At 43.2% G+C, this 21470-nt stretch overlaps 1 protein-coding gene across 3 annotated transcripts in view; it reads right to left on the reverse strand.

Moving 5' to 3' along the window:
• FRY (FRY microtubule binding protein) overlaps positions 1 to 21470 on the reverse strand; it is a 423715-nt gene that overhangs the window by 249165 nt on the left and 153080 nt on the right. The window lies entirely within an intron of this gene.

Raw genomic sequence — 21470 nt, forward strand, 5'->3', positions numbered from 1 at the left:
ACCAAGGTGTGCGTCCGAAGGGGACAGTTCCAGCCACGTAAGCTCGTGTACAGAACGCCAGGCTCCACAATGCATCCGGCAAGCCTGTGTATTCTAAAGATCACCGAGCCCAATAAAGCTTATTTTTTATTTGTATTAAAAAGATAAGCAAACGCGCTGTATTCCTGGCTGCACAATGGCTTTTTTTTCTCCATGAAATCTTGGTTATCAGGTGTCCTGACATCAGTTAGCTTGGTTTCATGTTGTTATTTAGCTTGGCTAGGGGATTGTAGTCAATACTTTAATCTTGACAGGCAACGTTTGAGCAGGTGGGATTTGGCTAAACATTTTATAAACCACGAATCCTATCCCCCTCCCCAGTTCATTTATGATCAACATTTTACTACGGGATTGATAAACTATGCTAATAATTATATCACAAAAAATTTGAGCGCCCCTCCCCCACTCAAAGTCAACATGCAAATAGGACTCCCCGGATTAACTGTTCATTTGACAAATGGTAGGGAGAGAGTATACTTTCTCTAAGGCTGAGAATTTTTAAAATTTCAACAGGGTGGAGAACCTTTAGGACTGTGTCCTGAAATGCCCCAAGGCACTATCAATACAATCAGCTTTCTTTTCAAACTTCTTAGACAAAAGGCAAGTACCCCACCAAGAATTCCAACCATTCATCAGTACTATCTTCTCTTGAAGTCTCCTTAGACTGACTTGGTTTTTATTTACATGCTTACCAGAGTTAATGAGCTAATCTCGTTTTATCACCTGTACTTTGAATATATGGATTCTAGGTGAAACAGGACCCAAAGGATTTACCGGTTGTTACATTTGAGAACAAAAACTAATATCCATGCCCCCTTTTCTGGTGCCTCCCCCACAATGGATGGCAATAATGAACAGGAAAGCTTCAGGGTGCCTTGGAGTTAATGAGCACAAAGCCTCTCAAAACTCTTCAGAACTTTCTAGCTATAAGATCTAGGGCAAGCTATTAACCTCACTAAGCCTTAATTTCCTCATCTGTAAAATGGGGATTATAGTGGTACTGATCTCATTGACTTGCTGGCAGGATTAAATGACATTATGAAAGTGTTCAGCATAGTGCCTTGCAGAGAGTAAACAATTAAATTTTGTTACCTTGACATTTATTATGAACTCTTAGGGACTCCAGAATAGAACTTTAAAATTTAGGTTAAATACTTTTTTTTTTTTTTTTACCATTTAAGGTCTATCACTTTTGAACACCAGTGGTAACTATTTGGGGACTGCAAGTTGGAGACATTTAAAACAGCTACAGTAACCAAACATGCTATTATATACTGTTACTCAAGTCAGATTTTCTCTGACTTTTAAAAGAGATCTTAACTGGCTTTTAAAAGTTTTCAATCCTACTATAAACATATTTTTTAGTAGTTAAAAATACATGTGACTATCATATTAAACATATTAATTTGTTGAGAATGCCACTCATATACAGTATTTCAAAAGGAAGCTAACATAAAATTTTAAATGCTATTTAGAAAAAAATGTTTTTAATGGCATCTAGTTTTCCCTGTGAAGAATGAATCAGCAACTAACAGCCCAGTTATTGTCCATTAGAACCAGAAATCTGGTCCGGTGTAGGCTTTTTTCTCATTCAGGTACCTTTAAAGAGAGCATATATTGTGAAAGAACAGAAAAGGCCTTTTGTTTTGTTGAAAGGCCTGAAAATCAAATAGAATGACACCTGCTGCAAGCTGGGATAAGACATTTATCCTTTTGTTTCCTCTCTCTAGGTAGGTGAGGGTGGGGTACTTATTAAAAACTGTAGTCTGAATGGGCATCTGGACAGAGGTACTTAAAATACAAAATCGGAAGGCACCCCTGGCTTCTTATGAGACATCAGTTGTCATTTAAGATGAACTAAAGCTATTTCAGCTTTTGTATCTGTAAAAAGAGGAATCCTTCTTTAAGAATCTTGGGAGAACATGAATCTTTACGAGTTAGGCAGAGATGTTGGCGGCTGAGAGAAAAGCAGCAGAAATACAGGAAAAACAGGAGGCCTTAGGGAAATGGTATCAAAGAGAGAGAAGGGAGTCAGAAAGTGACCTGAGACTGTGATAACTATTAATGACACCATCTACATTTATTGAAAAGTATTACAGTGTGGTTTCAATCCATGGGTCAGCAAGGTCACCTGGAGAAGGGCGTGGCAACACACTCCAGTATTCTTGCCTGAAGAATCCCATGGACAGAGGAGCCTGGTGGGCTACAGTCCATGAGGTTGCAAAGAGTCAGACATAGCTGAAGTGATTCAGTATGCATGCACACAATATTGTGCTGAAAGTCCCTACTTTATCATATTTAATCTTCACCCCGAGACAATGAAGTGCTATTAATAGCCCCATTTTACAGAAGAGCAAATGGAGGTTTAAAGAGGCATAAAATAAGGCCAAAGGTGAAAGTCGTACAGCTGATAAAATTGAGGCCTGGAAAATTTTAGAGCGAGTCATTTATTCTAAATTTTATGTATTTACTTCAATCACAAGCAAGGCCAGAATCATGCTTACCAGCTTCTTTAGCGAAAGTTCAGGAAGAGATGCCAAGACCTTCGTTATCACTAAAAGGAGTGCAGCAGGCCCCCTGGCTCTCCAGGATTCCTCACTGCCTTCCTGTCCAGCTTTAGGCCGGAGGAAGTTGTTCCTTGGGGGCTGAAGCCCAGCCCAAAAGGAATCTAGAGAAGAATGCCATGACTTTTCACCTTGATCTGATTCCTTGCACTGGTTGTATTCTGTATAAGGGATGCTTGACTTGTGGTAGGGGTGGGGCAAGTGAGGGTGGAAATCTAGTCTGAACTCCGCTCTCCAAGCCGGTAAAGGGGTGGTAATGGGCTGTGTCCAGCCTGGTGTGGGGCTGCATCTACCCTTCACTCAACCCACAGGCGCGTGCCTAGTTGCTCGGAACCCACATCTCCTGTGTCTCCTGTGTTGCAGGCGGATTCTTTACTGCTGAGCTATTGGGGAAGCCCCAACCCACCAGAAGGGTGCTTTTTTGTGATCCAGATGCCTAAGGGGCTGGAGGTAGCCTAGGGTGGAACTAAGAAAACAGTATGTATCAAGAAGGCAGAGGTCAAGTGGTCACCCTAGGCCCCAGATTGCTGGGTGGCATTGAGATGAAGGTGGTAAAGGGTTCATGGATTATATTTTACAACCCATAGCATTTCACATCCGGCTTGATTATAACCAAGAAGTGCAATCGGTTTCTGCTCTAATTCATATTTAATTTTCCCTTTTCTGACAATTCTGAGACTGAAATGTGTGGTGCTCAAAAAAAAAAAAAAAAAAAGTGAAAACAAAGTGAGGCAAACCATCTGGATGCCTGTCAATGTGAAGGGCCATTACCTAATGATTTGAAAGCATCTGATTGAGTTGATTGGGTTAGCACTGGAATCCAGGCCCCTTCCTATGGAGAGCTACACGTGGCTACACACGTGTTAATTACTGTCAGAAAGTGATGTGTACATGCAGGAACAGAATGTATGAAGCAGAGGAGAAATGTCTTACCAGCGTTCTGAGGAAACAAAGGAAAATCACTTAATGCAAGAAAAAAATTCCTTTATCAATTTTTGATCTGGAGTTTCAAATTCCAAAACAGTACTAAATATATCACATCCCTACTATTACACATGTTGCTTCTTTATAAGAACGCTTCCAAGTCAAATTAAGCATCGGCTGGATTGAGATGGCAAGACAGCGGCTGAGATCAATAGAGACAGTTGTGAAGAAAGGGTTTTGTTTTTCTTTAAGCAGTAGAAGTAAGAGACCTTTTAGAGACAATCTAAAGAACAAATGATCAACATAAATCACAAGCTGCTATTTTGGTCTATGTATAATTTAGGCTGATCTATCCTATGCTAAGAAATTAGAGAAAGAAATAGGAAGTGATGCCACAGAAACATTCATCTCATTAACATGAAATGTGATAATCATTCTTTAAAAGAAAAAAATTCAACCCCATATACAAATCTTCCCCAAAAATAGATTCTACAAGTTTTGAAAATATTCACTCCAGTACTCTCCAGTACAAATAATTCTTTGAAATGAATTGAAAGACATTTACATTTTTTTTGAACACGACAGAACTTCATTAAGGCAGCTTGTTGCTACACAGATTCAGACATAAACAAGGAAAATCGTGTCTCCTAAAATTGTTTTCATTAAAAAACAGCAGCAGAACCCAGTTTTCTTCCTCACTCACCTCTCCCACAAAGGGGTTTCACATGGAACCAGGAGACACGACAAAGGAACTGGACGTGGGTCTAAGGCATGGATATCTATCTGGTGGCCTGGGTCTCCTTGTCTGTAAAATAGCGCTTATCACACGGGTTCTTTATGAGAATTAAGTGAAGGCACAGGACGATGACAACTGGTAAGTAGCCATCGACAGCTGGCAATGAACCCAGAACACCCAGCACAAAATGCCCCCTTCGCTCCAGAGACAGGTTAGGGAAAGGCGCAGAGAGGGACCCTGCTCATCACAGAGGGTCTAGCCCTCTAGCCACCCACCTCTGCTGGCTACCAGGGGAAGGCTGAATGTTTGCAAAGATAAAGAAAGCTTAAATGTGCACATACAAAAAAGTATTATTTAGTATTTTAGTGCTGCTAACTTCCAGTGCCCAGGGGAAAGCTGAGCAGAGGTTCTGGTCAGCTTAGTGTCAGCTCAATATTTACCTAATTTACTCCTCCCGTTAACCTCTCATGGTAGGGCCTGCATGTTTGGATATTATGAACCTAGAGCCCAACCCAAGAGATGCTGTGGTTCATATCTATTTTGCAAGTATAAAGATTTGACCTCAATTTCTGCAGAGTAAATACAAGGCACTTGTATTTAATATTGTTCAGACACATGTGCATGTAAAGAGAAAACGTGGAAAGGTTACCTCCTCTGACCTTTATCACAAAGGCACTGATAACTTGCCTACTGTACTTTCGAATGCCACCAGCAGCCTGAAGTACCATTTATACTGAGATGCAAACAGCTCCAATATAACTAGCTTCAAGAGCTAACAATGTAGGATTATAAAATATTAAGCCCTTTGTTAAGTAAAATATGGCACTTGCTATAAAATATTTAAGTCTTCTCTGAAGAAGTGAAAAATGACATTTGCTTAGCACATCATTATTTACCAAAAATGAACAATAATATTTAAAGTAAAAAAAAATTTATTTATATTAATCATCACTCTTCCCCAAACACTATTTGCCATCTAAATGAGAATTAAGAAAAGTTGGTTCTTCCCCATAAGCATGATAATTTAACAAACCAAAAAGCAGCCTTCTCATAATTACATTAAAAGTTTTGAGTATGGTAAGCTATTTCCATTATTTAGTGATAAAAATTGAGTACTTTAAAAAAAAAAAAATTGAGTACTTTTTAGAGCTAGAACTAATATTCCCACTCATATTCCCAATTTCAAGCATAAAAATAAATATGAGTGTTTAAGTCATAAGGGTCAGATCAACTTTTCCTCAAAGGCACCATTTATTGTATACAGTCACTAAAATCTATACAAAGTCAATGAAATTGGAAAAAAGTAAGAAGTTTTGATTATTTTTTATATCCTACTTATATTTTATATACGCTAAAATTTTGTTCCTTCTTCTAGGTAGCATCTCATATTTACAGTTACCTACCAACAAAAGCTGAATGATTGGGAATCAGGAAATTCTTATTGTGCTCCTAATTTTGACCTTGATACTATGACCTTGGACACGTTTCTACTGAATGAAGGATGCTAGTTCTTATCCCCAACTGCCTCATCTCTCGGGCAGGCCAGCCCTCCTATGGGGAGGAACCACATCATGATGAAAGCAGAACACTGGGCAATAAATTATTTCAGGTAAATCTTTGGCATTTATTCTTTGAATTTTTGGCAACAGATTCACCTTCTCAACTATGTTTTGATAAAGCTAGCATCAAAAATATCAATATAGAGCACACACTGGCTTCGGAGTAGTAGAAGCTGACACAGGACCAAAAAATAATTGGGAATTAAATAAATCAAAATGAAAATGATAGTGTTGTCTACTGTGAAATGAATGAGACAATATCAAAGTGATTTAATCAGGTTAAGGAAACCGGATAAAACTATACAACTGGACACATCCTGGAAACCAGAGATAAACTACAGCTGACTAGTGGTAAAGAATCTGCCTGCCAATGCAGGAGACATAAGGGACGTGGGTCTGATCCCTGGGTCAAGAAGATCTCCTGGAGGAGGAAATGGCAACTCACTCCAGTATTCTTGCCTGGGAAATTCCATGGACAGAGGAGCCTGGCAGGCGAGGGTCCCAAAGAGTGGGGCACAACTGAAGTGATTTGGCACTCAACACAAAGCCAGGTTATCACCACTGAGTAAGAAGAGTTGAATGAAGCAATGAAAAGATATACAGCATAACCCTTCATTTGGAAATAGAGCTTAAAAAACAAGAGTCTGCCTCACTGAGCATCACTGACTAAATCTTCAAAATGACCATCTGTTCCTGGGGCCGTGTGGTTCAGACCCTCCAGTTCCTGCCTGTAGAACACTGGGGTCTGAGCCCAACAGCAGTGAAGGAGAAAAAACACCAACATTAGGCAGATGCTCCTTGCACAGGCTCAGTTCAAACGTGGTAGGAAACGTTAACTGTGAAGGGTTGAGTGTATTTTGGAGGATGGAGAGAGTCTCGCAAGGCATGTTTTTAGAAAGGGTGGGGAAATCGCCACCCTGCTCCGACCAGACAGGCAGCGCTTTGTGTAGGAGGGTGGGGCTGTTAGAAACTGGCTGAATGATGGAAGGGAGCAGCTTAACTAACAGGCCGGTGGGGAGAGCAGATACAAACGCTTGGGAGCCAGAAGGGAGAATAATGATCTTTGCAGACGGTCAGGGAGGGTGAGGTCACTCTGAGAAGCCCAGGGTAAGAGGTGGGAGGTCGTGAATCTGACCCTCACGGTGTTAGCTATGGAGAAACCTAAACCCAGGGTCAGCCCCTCTCCCCGTTTATCACCACTGTGAGCCACTTGTGTGTCTGAGCTAGTCCCCTCCCATCATAAGATACACGTGATACGCGAGCATCTGCTGTCTACACAAAGTTGTTTCATGATCTCAGAGGATGTTCTGTAGATGAAAGGGCTTTGTATTCCCAGGGCACCAGTGTTAAGATGCTCAGAGTTCCATCAGTTGATGGATCAGCCCAACAAGAGGGTGGGAGGTCCCTCATCACCCTTTCCTCTTAAACAGTCACCCTCCAGCTACTGAACAAAGCCTGCTGGATTTTTTACTTTAGGGACACACCAGGGTTGTCCTGCTATTTAAGTGGCCATTTCCAAACTCCAGGAATCTGCTGGTGGTTTGCCTGGGTCTTCTCCAAATGCCACTTCAGCCTCTCTGGATAAATACAGGATGAGTGGCAAATGTCTGCCTGGGACTCCACCCGACCTCAAGACTTACTTCCATCTTTAATCTCCAAGGGAATATCCCTTGGTATTTCTCCTTTTCTCTTTCTTTAAATTAAAAAAAAAATATCACTTTGCCTATGAATTCTTATATCATCTTGGTATGTTACTCTCATGTATATAATTAAAATTTTTTGCTCATTACAATATTGAGTAGCAGAACAGTAAAGGAGGAGGGTAAAGACTGTGGGGCTTCCGTTGGGCTTTTGGGTGAGATGAGAAGATGGTGGGCATTTCTGATAATAAGAAATGTATTAAGAAGAAGGCTGACCCTGGAATGAACGTAGCAGTGCTCTCCCCTCTGGTTCTCTAGGTTTTCCGGGTGATGCTCATGGTACAGAATCTGCCTGCAAATGCAGGAGCCTCAGAAGACGCGGGTTCAACCCCTGGGTCGGGAAGATCCGTCTACTCTTTAGAGATGAGGAAATGCCAGCGGATGGGGATCTGACAGCTAGGACATGCTGGAGTAACAGTGATAACAACGATGAAGATAATGGCTGGTTATGTGAATCGAGCCAGGACTGGAGCTCACATCTGATACAAGGCAGGTGATGTCCATATAAGCAATTTAAAATTTTCAAGTACCTACATTCATAATAACTAAAAATAAACGGGTGAGATTCAATATATTTTATTTACCCCAACACACCCAAATATTATCATTCAGTGTGCACTAAAAAGTACTTGTGAAGTATCTTCTCTTTTTGCATGAAATATTTGAAATCTGTTATGTATTTTATAGTGCATCTCAGCTTGAACCAGCCACGACAGTCCCCGTGCTTGGGAACTGCATGTGGTACTGCCTCCCTTATTGGGAAGACAGCTCTAGGGGGTCCTGAACTATTTGGGGGACACAGATCCCTTTGGCAAAGCCCAGTGACTCCTTCTCAGAATGTGTTTACATGAGATCAAAGACATGGGCTTATAAGGGAACTAGGTATTTTTGAATTAGTGTTTTCATTTTTTTCTGAATATACACTCAGGAGTAGAATTGCTGGATTATATGGTAGCTCTATTTTCAGTTTTTTAAGGAACCTCCATACTGGAGGTTTTTCACAGTGGCTGCACCAATTTATATCCCCAGCAGCAGTGTAAAAGGGAGAATCATTTATTTCAAAATAGCTATCAAATTATTTTAAAAATCAAATTATTTTAAATGATGGTATTGTATATCTCCATTTCCTTAATAGCTTACTGAACACAATTGAGAGACGAGCTTAATAGTTAAAGTTTTTAAATAATGAACATAAACAACACTGAAATCGACCTAAAGTAGCTGTAATGGGATGAAACAATCTCTGGTTTCAATTGGTAGTGAAGTCAAAGGTACTGCTAATACTAGCTTTATTGCCTATACTGGTAATTGAAGAAAACAGAAGATTTCACTTAGAGGTTAATGAGAAGTAATATGGAGTTCTTTCCCATCTCAGGCCATCAACCCCCTCAGTCATATCCATGGACCTGCTTGTATCAGTCCTTCATTCCTTTTAACAGAATTTCCTCTAACCACTGGCCTCCATGGCTCCCAAAATACCAGATCTTCCAGAAGAGCTCAGTTTCAGGTGATTCTTGAAGATGGTAATAAAGTATTGCTGCACATTAGATAAACTTCTCACGCTTTTCTTCCAGTTCCCTTGACTGTTCTTCTTTCTCGCTCTACTACCACTTGTTCTTCCTGTCATCCCCATTGCACCCTGCAGTATCTTACTCTACCATGAAATATTCAAGCGATACATAAAGAACTATTTATAAGTGAAAATCACATGTATCACAGGACTTTTCCTAGAAACCACAGGTACAACACTCAGATTTATTGCTTGACTATAGAATACCATCTAATTACAATCCTCACATTGTCAAGTACATGCAACACAACTCATCTTTGAAAATGATCTAAACTGTCCATGTTCAAGAATATACTATATAAAATGTCATTTTCATAAGTTAAATAAGCTTCTCCCCAAAACTTGTGCATTGATAAATTAATGGATGACCTAAATTCTTTGACTATTCAAATGGAAAGGAGATAAGTTATTTTTTACACTTGGAATAGTACTCTGATCTTAATAATTAATCTTTTAAGATTTCATTTTGCTTTGAGTTGTGGAACTAATTTAGTGGATTGAAACAACCCCGTTTTTCTATTAAAATAAAACAGGAAGAACACTGAGTGCATCATGTAGTAATAAAGTGAGCACAATTTCATACAACTTCTATTATACATATATACACACACACATATACATCTGTATATGATATATACATACACACTTGTGAATGATGGGTTGCTATATAAAATATTCTCGTGCATCACGGTCAAAAAAGTTAATAAAATCTTATACACTGCTGATGAAAATGCAAAATGCTTCAGCTGCTATGCAAAAGTTTAGGAGTTCCTCAAAAAGTTAAAAACAGAATTACCAAATGACTCCGCAATTCCCTTCTTGGTAGATATCTCAAAGAACTGAAAACAAGGACTCAAGGACACGTTCATAGAAGCGCTGTTTACAATGGCCAAAGGTGGAAAGAGCCCAAATGTCCATCAGTGGATGAACAGATAAACTGTTGTATATCCATACGGTGGAATATTATTCAATCATAAAAAAGAACAAAGTACTGACACCTGCTGCATTGGATAAGCCTTGAAAGCATCACATTAAGAGAACGAAGCCAGACACAAAAGATCACATACTGTACGATTCTATTTAGAAAAACACACAGAATAGGCAACTCTATCAAGACAGAATGCAGACTGACTGTTGCCAGGGATACAGAAGGGGGAACTGGGGAGAATTCCCCAGTTAAGAATCTGCTTAACACTTAAGGGGTTTTACTGTAGAGCAACAGAGCTAGTGGTTGCACACCATTGTGAATACACTAAATGACACTGAATTGTCACTTGAAAATGGTTAGTTTTATGTCAGGAAATTATTTAAAGAGGAAAAAAAAAAAAATGTTCGAACGCCTTGGTCCTAGAAGGCTTGTCCCCAAGTCTACGATTCCATGTGCGTGGGGACCACTTGCGATGCTACTACATCGCCACCTAGTGGTGAAGGAGATTCCTGCCTGGACCCAAGGATTAAAGATTCCTGATTGCCAGGGAGCCACCCTCACATCAGAGCAAGTGTAAGACCTGAAGCAAGTCAAGGACTTTCATGGGGCCTCTCTTTCATGAAGTGTCCAGAAGATGCAATGATAACCTCCCGCCCCCTTGAACTTTGGGCCAGGAAGGACGGTTTCCAGTCCTGGCTCTAAAATAGGTCTCAAGAAGTCACAAACATCTCTGGGGTCTGTCCATCTGTCTATAAACCGGGACCGACGCGCTCTGGAGCAGGATGACCATAACGGTTCACAGAGCAGAAAGCATGCACCTAGCAGGCAGATTCTCACTACGTGTTTACTCCCTTCCTCATCCTTCATTATCTCTGTAGCTACTCAGTAAGGACTTAAGAACTGCAAAAGAGATGACTCATATCTCCAAGAAGGTACCCCTGGCTTCAGCTTGTCCTTGGAAGGAAGGTGAAGACTCGGGGGCTTGGAGCAGAGAGACAGGGATCTGAAAAGTGCAAGTACAGGACACAGAGAGGAAGGTAAACGAAGACAAAGCCCCGAGGAGAAAGCAGTGAGGCCATGGGAAGAGGGAAGGAAAGGAAAGATCTAGTGGACTTTCTAGTTCGTACTGTAAGTGTTGTTTCAAAGCTCCTAATCATGGGGAGGCAGGAGCGGATAATCTGGTGAGGGAGAAGCCAAAAACTACACAAGGCAAGGTATGTGAGTATTTTCACAAGAGGGCTTGCATCAAAGAGTGCAGCTTCAAAACGTGTTCTCTAAAAGTGGGGTGGAAGGCAGACTGAACTGTGAGACGTAGTTACACAAAACCACCAGAAAAGACACAAAATTGTGTGCTTTTCAGATTAGCAGGCGAAAGGGTATATGCAACTTCAAGGGTAAAAAAAAAGTCAGAACACAGAGTGGGGGGCATCATGAAATTAACTGGATGCAAAACAGGGAAGAGAAATCACCAGAGCAAGTGCGCTGCTCCCATGGCAGAATACTCTGGATTTGTAAGGAAATTATATCAAGTGGTGCAATATGGCATGAAACCCCAGGAAACAAAATCAAAACGGCCTTCCTTATATATTCGATGTGTCTGACAATGCTGACCCGATGAGTGGGGCAGACGGTGTGTAGACAGGAGCCCTGCCAGCCGGTGCGGGGAGCCAGGCTGCCCCATCGGAGGTGGGGGGCATGGGGGGAGCAGGGCTCCCATCTCTGCCTTTCTCTGCAGCTGTCAGCTCTTGCCTTTTCCCCTCCTGCCAGCTCAGGGAGGACTTTGCCTCACAGGTGGCATCAATGTGGAAGGTCCTCATTTTCCTGCCACTGAATTCCCTAAACCACCATCCCACGTCTCTGGCTAGATGGAGGAGATGCCTCGTCTGACCCCATCTCTGCCCCCTTGCTGGGACCCCATGCCCTCACAGTCTCCTGTATCTTAACCTTTCTCTTTCTGTGAGATCTTTCTGGTCTTTTTGAAATTGCTGAATACTGCTCATCCAAAAGCAAACAAGAAACAATATAAAACCCTTTCTTTCATCCCACATTTCCTTCCCATTCCTACCTTCTCCTCCCGACTTCCCCACTGTAGCTTAGCGTCTCAGCAGGGCTGCCTCTACACCTCGCGCCCCATTTCCCCTTCAGTCAGTTCCAGTCTATCTCCTGTGGCCTCACTTCCGCTAACGTGACCAGTAGTCTCCAGGGAGCCAGCGGACACTGCTCAGTGTCTCATTAAATGGCATCTCAGCAGCGTGTGCTGCACTGACCCCCACCCTTCTCAAAACTCTTCTCTTCTTCCATGACCGCCTACCTGCCTGGTTGTACACTGTTGGCTCTGCCCGAGTCTCCCATCATCTCCCTTGCTCTCCCTTCCCCCATCCTCTGGTCACCTCGCCCTGTCCCACCTCAGGGTCTAGACAGTGCTACTCCACTCCCCATATGCTTTCTCTGTTCTCTTTGGCTAATCCTGTTCATCCTACCATTAATCAAAACATGACTTCTTCAGAGACACCTTCCCCTGCTGTCCTGGTCTAAATCTGGACCCACTGTTCAAATTTCTCATTGCTACTTTTACTTTTAATAGCCCTTATCACAGTTTGCAGTTGTGCCTTTATTGTGTGACTTTTCCCGATATGCTTTCCTCCCTCTTTGGACTATCATCTCCATTAGGGCAGATTCCATGTTCATGGTGGTCGCTGTTTCAGCGCCCTGGGACCCCAGGTGAGCCCAGTCACCACGGCACACAGGAGGCCCTCGGGAAGTAGTCACTGAATGAACAGCTATTGGGGTAAATGAGTGAACCAGCAAGTATTCTAACCAATGGCAGGGCGGTCAAAGCACAGCGATTTTATACTGGCGGCTCCAGGCCTTTAATCATCTCCATCGGAGCTGTCCATAATTTTCCAGGCTCCCAGACATCTGTTTGAACAAACTCCCATTTGGCCAAGAGGAAGAGTTAAGCTGGCAGCACAAAGAGGCAAAAAAGCCAAGAGGGATGTAAGATGGAAGAAAATGGTCTCGATTTTCTTGGTGTTCGATTTCTTATTTCCTGGCCACAGTTTCCAACCATGTCAGCTGCAGATAAGGCTCATTCTTAACTGTGTGTTGTAGGCTGAAAACTCTAGGAATCATGCAAAGCGTGGGAGGTATGTGGAAGGGGAAACAAAAACCAAACGCTGAAGGCAGAATCCAAGTCCGGTGGACCTGGAGGAGTGGGTCTGAGAAGTCATACAGTCAAATTCACTCATAATGGATGGAAAGCCCAAGCCTAAGCTGGAAGGGACTCACCCCAGGTGCCAGCACTGGGAGAACTGCCTGGATGCAATCCCGCTGCTGCTAAGTTGCTTCAGTCATGTCCGACTCTGTGCGACCCCATAGATGGCAGCCCACCAGGCTCCCCCGTCCCTGGGATTCTCCAGGCAAGAACACTGGAGTGGGTGTGCAATCCCGCACCCTCTTACAAGTCACCAGGTGCCCATTCAGGTAGGATGCCAGGTGTTCCTTGTCACACGATAAGGAGCGATTCCTCCATGGAATTGGTCTGCACCTGTCCTATTCAAAGCACCAAGGCCAGAGCATCTCTAGTGAGAGTCTGAAACTTTTTCTACTTAGGAGTAGCAGGAGGTATTAGAAAGCGGCAGGCAGGGGTCTGAGATTGACTTTGAATCGAAAACTTTTGACATCCTCTAAATCCACGCTGCCAGGAGCCTGTTGAATTGACAATTGATGGAGAACGCCCTGCCACACGTGGTCAGTTAGGCTGACCGCAGACTCAGCAACACCTGATGAAACCAGGAACCACCCTGTCTTCCTGATAGCCAAGTTTCTTAAACATGCACACACTTTCTGAAGCCCCTTCCTAATCTCCCTTGCTCTCCAATTTGCTGCCATTCCAGCTCACTGGTAATGAGTGTGCTGCGACCACCATTGCCCAGACCCCCAGGGAACCTTCTAGTCCTCACCTTACTGACCTCTTGGCAGCATTTGGCTCTATCAGTCTTTTTCTTTTGACACTTTGACTTTACTTGGCTTCTGTGGCATCAGTCTCCTCGGTTCTCCCTCTGCCTCTGGCTTCATGGCTTTAAGGGCTCCTTCCTCCTCCAACCCTCCCTTCAGTAACTCAGACTTCATTTGAGACCTTTTCCTTCTCGTGTGTGCTCCGTCTCGTCCAACTCTCTGCAACCCCACGGACTGTAGCCCGCCAGGCTCTTCTGTCCAGGGAACTTTCCAGGCAAGAATGCTAGAGGTTGCCATTTCCTCCTCCAGGGGATCTTCCCAATCCAAGGATCAAACCCACGTCTCTTGCATCTCCTGCATTGGCAGGTGGATTCTTTACCACTGTGCCACTCATAAATGTTGCTTAGGGAATTTCATCTAAACCCTTCAACTGTTATGTAGGTTTCCTGAATATTTCTACACCTCCTCTTCCTGCTGATACAGGGTACCTCTTTATGTTTTGTTGTCTGTCTCCACCTGGATATCCTGGAGGTGCCTGAAATTCATTACCTTTAAATCTGAACTCGCCCCATCCCTCCCCCAGTTCCAGCTGTCTCCTTTACTGCCCGAATGGCACCACCATTTACAAAACCATTCAAGTTTAGAAAGCCAAGAACCCCCTTCCTAGTCACCCCTACAACCAAAGTCTCAGCAAGCCCTGTCTATTCTCCATCTTACATATTTCTTGTCCCCATCTTCTCGTCTTCATTCCCACCATCACTGTCTTAATTCAGGTCCTAATGATTCCCTGCCAGGCTCAATGCAACAGTCCTCTCATTGATCTTGCAGTCCTGCCTACAGCTGCAGCTTGTTCAGTGACTCTCTTATCACTTTGGGGATCAAGTTCAACCTCTGGCGTCATCCTAGACCCTTTTCTACTCCAACTTCATGCAACCCTGTGCTTCAGCCAAAGGAACCTCCTCCCCCTGGAGGAGGAAATGGCAACCCACTCCTGTATTCTTGCTGGGAAAGCCCATGGACAGAGGAGCCTGGCAGGCTACAGTCCATGGGGTGATGAGAGTTGAACATGACTCAGCAACTAAACAACAACAAAGCACTTGTTACACAGTCTTGTAATTATTAGTTTACACGTCTGCCTCCTTGCTAAACTTTGAGCTCCTCCGAGGAAGTAGAAGACCATGCCCCTCAACTCTGATATACCAGCATCTAGCATGGTGCCCAGAGTATCAGAGATTCTATAAAACACTTGCTGAGCTTTATTTTTGTGGGTGAGCCCACCAGCAGTGGTCTAACATCCCTCTCAGTAAACTACACAAAATGCATCCGTTTGCTGTGCATCCGTCAAGTGGTTTTCTTCAAATCCACAGATACAATAGAAAGGAGAACAACTAATTGTTTCATACAAGCCAAAGACTAAAAATCACATGACAGTGTGGAATAGACTGCTTTTGCTAAAATATCCAATCAGAGATGTAATTCTAAGAGACTAGTTTTGAAATCTTCTGCCATTACCACAAAATTTCCTTAAATGCCATATGTTCAACCCTTAGAAATAACCAAGCAGATGCAGGATGTGATCCATGAAATCTTATAATGCTCTGAAAACACCTGTCTATGAGAAAACAACTTTACTGGGACACACTTACCCAGCTGGTCATTCACAGAGAAGGGACTCCAACCAAGGGCGACCACCATAGCTCACCGTGACTTTCTTTTCCAAGAAGCAACTGATTAATTAACACATCTTCTTCACATCATGTGAAGGTCTGTACATTTTTAAATTTCACCAGTGGAGAAACTGAGGCATTCAAATAAGATGGTTGTGGCCAAAGAATGAGTCCAAACACTGCTCTTTGCAGACTGTGTTCTCAGGACCAAGTGAGGCCACGTGGTGCATTTGAAAGTCTAACTCTGAGGCAGTTACAGTTTTATGCGTTTGCACTTCTGGTACCGCAAGCGTTCTGGCGTCCTCTGAGGTCCCAGCCACGGCCTGGCTGGGCTGTCCGAACCACTGCGGGCTCATCTGCAGTCACCCACACTCACTCTGCTCTCGACCCGACACAGGTTGCCTCTTAGAAATTGACACATGGAAACACTTGGAAGCATGAGAACGGTTTGCTTTGTAACCAAAAAAGAATTCCCAACACGTCTCAGGATGCATAGTACCCAGAAGCTGGCTACTGAGAGGTCAGGGGAAGACCCACTGCGAGTGAAAGAAGAGTGGCGTCAGGAAGTGGCCGCCCCCTCCCCTAGGTTTTGCTTATAAAACTGTCTGCACCAATGGGATCGCACCTGCGGCAGTTTAACAGGTGTGGGGAATCCTGCGAAGAATCAGAGCTCTTATTCAAATTCCTAACTACTCTGGCCCTTACCCAACTCCAGCTTATTTGGAAGCTGAAAACGATAGCACCTGCAGCATGACTGCTTGGAGCAGATCATCATGGGCTACAAAGGGTTTTTGTTTCTTTTAAATCAGGTAGATGACTCTCACTCTCACGTTTAAACATAAAAATGTATGTCCCGAATGCTCTCCTAATTTCATCAAACTTGTATATATGTAGAACGACTGAGCGACTTCACTTTCACTCTTCACTTTCATGCACTGGAGAAGGAAATGGCAACCCTCTCCAGTATTCTTGCCTGGAGAATCCCAGGGATGGGAGCCTGGTGGGCTGCCGTCTATGGGGTCGCACAGAGTCGGACACGACTGACGTGACTTAGCAGCAGCAGCAGCAGCAGCAGCAGCAGCATATACATAAACGGGCTTCCCAGGTCGAAGCAGTGGTTAAGAATCCACCTGCCAACGCTGGAGACGCTAGATCCGAGTTTAATTCCTGGGTCAGGAAGACTCCCTGGCGAAAGAAATGGCAACCCACTCCAGGATCCTTCCAGGAAAATTCCATGGATAGAAGAGTGTGGCGGACCACAGTCCATGGAATCACAGAGTCGGACACGACTGAGCGTGTGCACACACACACACACACACACCCTGGAATCACCTGCACAGCCAGGTAATAATACAGGCTTAGTAGAACCAAAATACTCTTTTCTCACATGCTTTTAGTTAACAAGAAGAACAAGAGCAAAACCAAACAGAGCAAGTAGAGTGAAGAATCAACCTGATTTTCTGTTACATTTTCTGAAACACCAGTGATGAAGAATAAACACTCATGGACACCCCTGGTGGTCCAGTGGCTAAGACTCCACACTCCCAATGCAGGGGGCTCGTGTTGCATCCCTGGTCAGGGAACTAGATCACACAGGCCTCAACTAAAGACCCCACATGCTGCAGCTAAAGGTCCCGCATGCCTCAATTACGACTTGGCACAGCCAAATTAATAAATATTAAAAAAAGAGCCACTCTGACCACAGCAGCCTCCTTGTTGCTCTTCACGCGTCCCAAGCCCAGGGCCCTTGCACTCACTCTATCCTCTGCCTGAACCCTCTCTACCCAGATGTCCACATGCTTTACCGCTTTTCTTTCTCCAACTCTCTGCCAAACAGCAAAATCTGACCATTATCTATAGAGTAAGATTTCACTTCCATGTTATTCTCTTCCTTTCCTTCATTTTTATTCAGAGCATGTTTCATTATCTAAATAACCACATTCATAGTCTGTCTCCCATCATCAGGAGAATACAAGATCTGTGAAGGCAGGGGTTATGACTGTTTTATTCCCGGTTGTAATCCTAGCAACTCAGATTAGGGATGGGATGAGTACTCAAGAAATAGTGAATTTTGTTTCAATTTAACGTACTCTGTGTATACTGTGGATTATAAATGTGCCAATTCAATAAGCAAACTGATGTCAACTGATGTCTACATGAACGCTTACCACAGTACCTCTCTGCTCATGACGCTTGACAAGCCACGGTGGCGTGGTGGTGGTTTAGTTGCTCAGTTGTGTCCAATTCTTTGTGACCCTATGGACTATAGCCCAGCAGCCTGGGGTTTCCTAGGCAAGAATACTGGAGTGGGTTGCCACTCGCTCCTCCAGGGGATCTTCGCCACCCAGCGATCGAACCTGCGTCTCTGAAGCTCCTGCACTGCAGGGAAGCCCAGATATCGTACTAAATCCCATTAGAGAATAAAGTATGGAGATGGCGGAGGAGGCACTGCATACATACAGTGAATAATAGCCAGGAACTGTCCTGCAGATGACCGGGGCAGGGTGGAATATGGGCTGAATTTAAAATATAATATTTTATTGCCACCCCCTAAAAAACATATCAAAAGTAGGATGCCTCTCTTGTGTGTTCATTTGCTTCACAGCACACATCAATTTTTTAAAAGCTTTTTATTGGAGGATAGTTGCTTTACAATGTGTTAGTTTCTGCTGTACACCAAAGTCAATCAGCTCTACATACACATTCATCCCTCTTTTTTAGATCTCCTTCCCATCTAGGTTACCACAGAGCAATGAGTTGAGTTCCCTGTGCTACAAAGGAGGTAGGTTCTCATCAGTTATCTATTTCATACATAGTATCAGTAGTGTATATATGTCAATTCCAGTCTCTCAATTCATCCCACCTCTTCTTCCCCCTTGTTGTCCATATGTTTGTTTTCTATATCTGTGTCTCTATTTCTGCTTTGCAAATAAGATCATCTGTACCATTTTTCTAGATTCCACACATATGCATTGATATACAATATTTGTTTTTCTTTCTGACTTACTTCACTCTGTATGACAGTCTTCGGGCCTATCCATGTCTCTGCAAATGATCCACTTCTGCTCCTTTTATGGCTGAGTAATATTCCATTGTGGGGCTTCCCTCAAAGCTCAGTTGGTAAAGAATCTGCCTGCAGTGCAGGAGACCCAGGTTCAATCCCTGGGTTAGGAAGATCCCCTGGAGGGGGAAATGGCAATCCACTCCAGTTGCCTAGAGAATCCCATAGACAGAGAAGCCTGGCAGGCTACAGTCAATGGGGTCACAAGAGTCAGACACAACTAGTGACTAAACCACCACCACCACCACCAATATTCCATGGTATACACGTACCACATCTTCTTCATCCACTCCCCATCGATGGACATTTAGATTGTTTCCATGACTTGGCTATTGTAAAGAGTATGGCATCTATCAATTTACAATTACATATTTGTTTGTTCACTCGTTTATTGAAAGCCTTCATGGATATCATTTAAGCTCCAAAGAAGCCAGGGACATTGTCTGCCAGTTTCCTTGCTGCAGAGCCAGTGTCTGTGCAGTAGTATCTACAAAGTAGCCAGTGCTCAGAGCAGACTCACTGGATGAATAGCTGAATGAATGAATCAACTATGCAAAGGATGGAAGAAGGTGTGACTTAAAAAACAAGACACTGAAAGACTTGGCACTTCTTGTTGACTGCAAGTTCAACGTCAGTCATTATGCCGGGGTTTTCAAATGTAATCGAGATATCTAGTGCATAGGATGTGACCATCCTGCCCGATTCTTTCTGTGGCGTAATCTGCCTGCTTGAGAGTGTTCCAGCATAAGAAGAATATATGTTATGGGCTGAATGGCATTCCCCATTAAATGCATATGTTAAAGTCCTAACCCCCAGGACTGCAGAATGTGTGTAGCTGGAGTAGAGTCTTTAAGAAGGTCTTTAAAATTTTCTCGACCCAGGGATCAAACCCAGGTCTCCCACACTGCAGGCAGATTCTTCACTGTCTGAGCCACCAGGGTTCAAATAGGGCTTCACAGGTGGTGCTAGTGGTAAAGAACCCCATTTCAAATGCAGGAGATATGAGACACGAGACACGAGTCTGATCCCTGGGTTGGGAAGAGGAGGAGAGCATGGCAACCCATTCCAGTATTCTTGCCTGGAGAATCCCATGGACAGAGGAGCCTGGTGAGCTACAGTCCGTAGGGTCGCAGCGAGTTGGACACAATGAAGTGACTCAGCATGCATGCAGAGCTTCAGATAAGGTCACCAGTGTCCTAGTCAAATCTGACTGGTTTCCTTATAAGAAGAAGAAATGAGGACACAGACACAGAGAAAAGATTATATGAAGACACAGGGAGAAGACGGGCATCTGCAAGCCAAGAAGAGAGGCCTTAAAGAAACTAATCCTGCCAACATCTTGATCTTGGGTTTCTAGCCTCTGAGAGCCAACCTCTGTTGTTTATCCTGCCCAGTCTTTGGTCCCTTCAAATGGTCATGTTAGCAAACTGGTGGGCTTCCCTGAAAACTTAGCTGGTAAAGAATCTGCCCGCAATGCAGGAGACCCTGATTCGATTCCTGGGTAGGGAAGATCCTCTGGAGAAGGGATAGGCTACCCACTCCAGTATTCTTGGGCTTCACTTGTGGAATCTGCCTGCAGTGCAGGAGGCCTGGGTTCGATCCCTAGGTTGGGAAGATCTCTTGAAGAAGGGAACGGCTACCTACTCCAGTATTCTGGCCTGGAGAATTCCATGGACTGTATAATCCATGGGGTCACAAAGAGTCGGACATGACTGAGCGACTTTCACTTAGCAAACTGGTATACATAAGTAGCTGCTTAACCAACTAAGAATGTATAATTTGAAAATTAGGTGAGTTAAGAGGGCAATGAGCACTTCTGTCAAATACCTAAGCAGTCACTATACGGAAGGAACTATATGGGGAAGCTTTCTGGCAAAAAGAGACACCTGAAAATGTAATGAACAAACACCCTAACACATAATTTATTTAAGTACTGAACTTATCAGCTACGGCTGACTCCAGCTCCTCGAAGACAGTAACATAGTAAGTGCTCAGTAAATATACTGAGTGGATGAATTTCTTCTGGAGGTAATGCATTTCCTGTCACTGGAGGTACGTGAACAGAAGTCAAACACACTGACTTCTTTGGTGACTCCTTCGGTGAGGATATTATTGAGAAGTTTCTGATAGAGGACACACAAGGTTAGGCTACTTCAGGGTCCTTTTCAAAGTTGAAATTTTATTAATCTGATTCTACTACTGATGAATGAAATATAGGTAAGGTCCATATTTAAACATCTGTCTTCATGTGTGGATTTTAGTCCAAGTATCAGGCCCATGCACTTATATCTTGCATTTCTTCCACATGAATGTATTATCTCCTGACACAGAGAAAAAAAATTTTTTAGTATAGTTTACTATAAATTGTTTGCTTAAAGCCAGCTCTTTTCACTTTTTTTTTTTTTGAGGAAGATAGACATTTCTGTTTCTTATGTCTGTTTAACTGAATGCATGAGTTCCAGCAGCAGAAGATTATGGAGTTTTAATAAATGTCTCGTGATGAATAATTAATAATACTAACAGTCATCATCTTCTTACACTCCCAACAGCAGTGGCAGATGGTGAATTCCGGCTGTGTCTAATTCTTGCTGTGCCTGTGGCTGCCCATAGATCTTTCCAGAAGCCAGCATTCAGAGAACACAGTGAAACTCACAAGAATCTCATGAATTTTGCTGCTGTTCCAAAGATTCTTCTGGCACAGACTCTGCTCTAGCAGATGAGCCGGTTACACTTTCAATCACAGCCATTCAGCTAAAAAAAAAAAC

The sequence above is a fragment of the Cervus elaphus genome, chromosome 30 (assembly GCF_910594005.1).
Source record: "Cervus elaphus chromosome 30, mCerEla1.1, whole genome shotgun sequence".
Classification (NCBI taxonomy): Eukaryota; Metazoa; Chordata; class Mammalia; order Artiodactyla; family Cervidae; genus Cervus; species Cervus elaphus.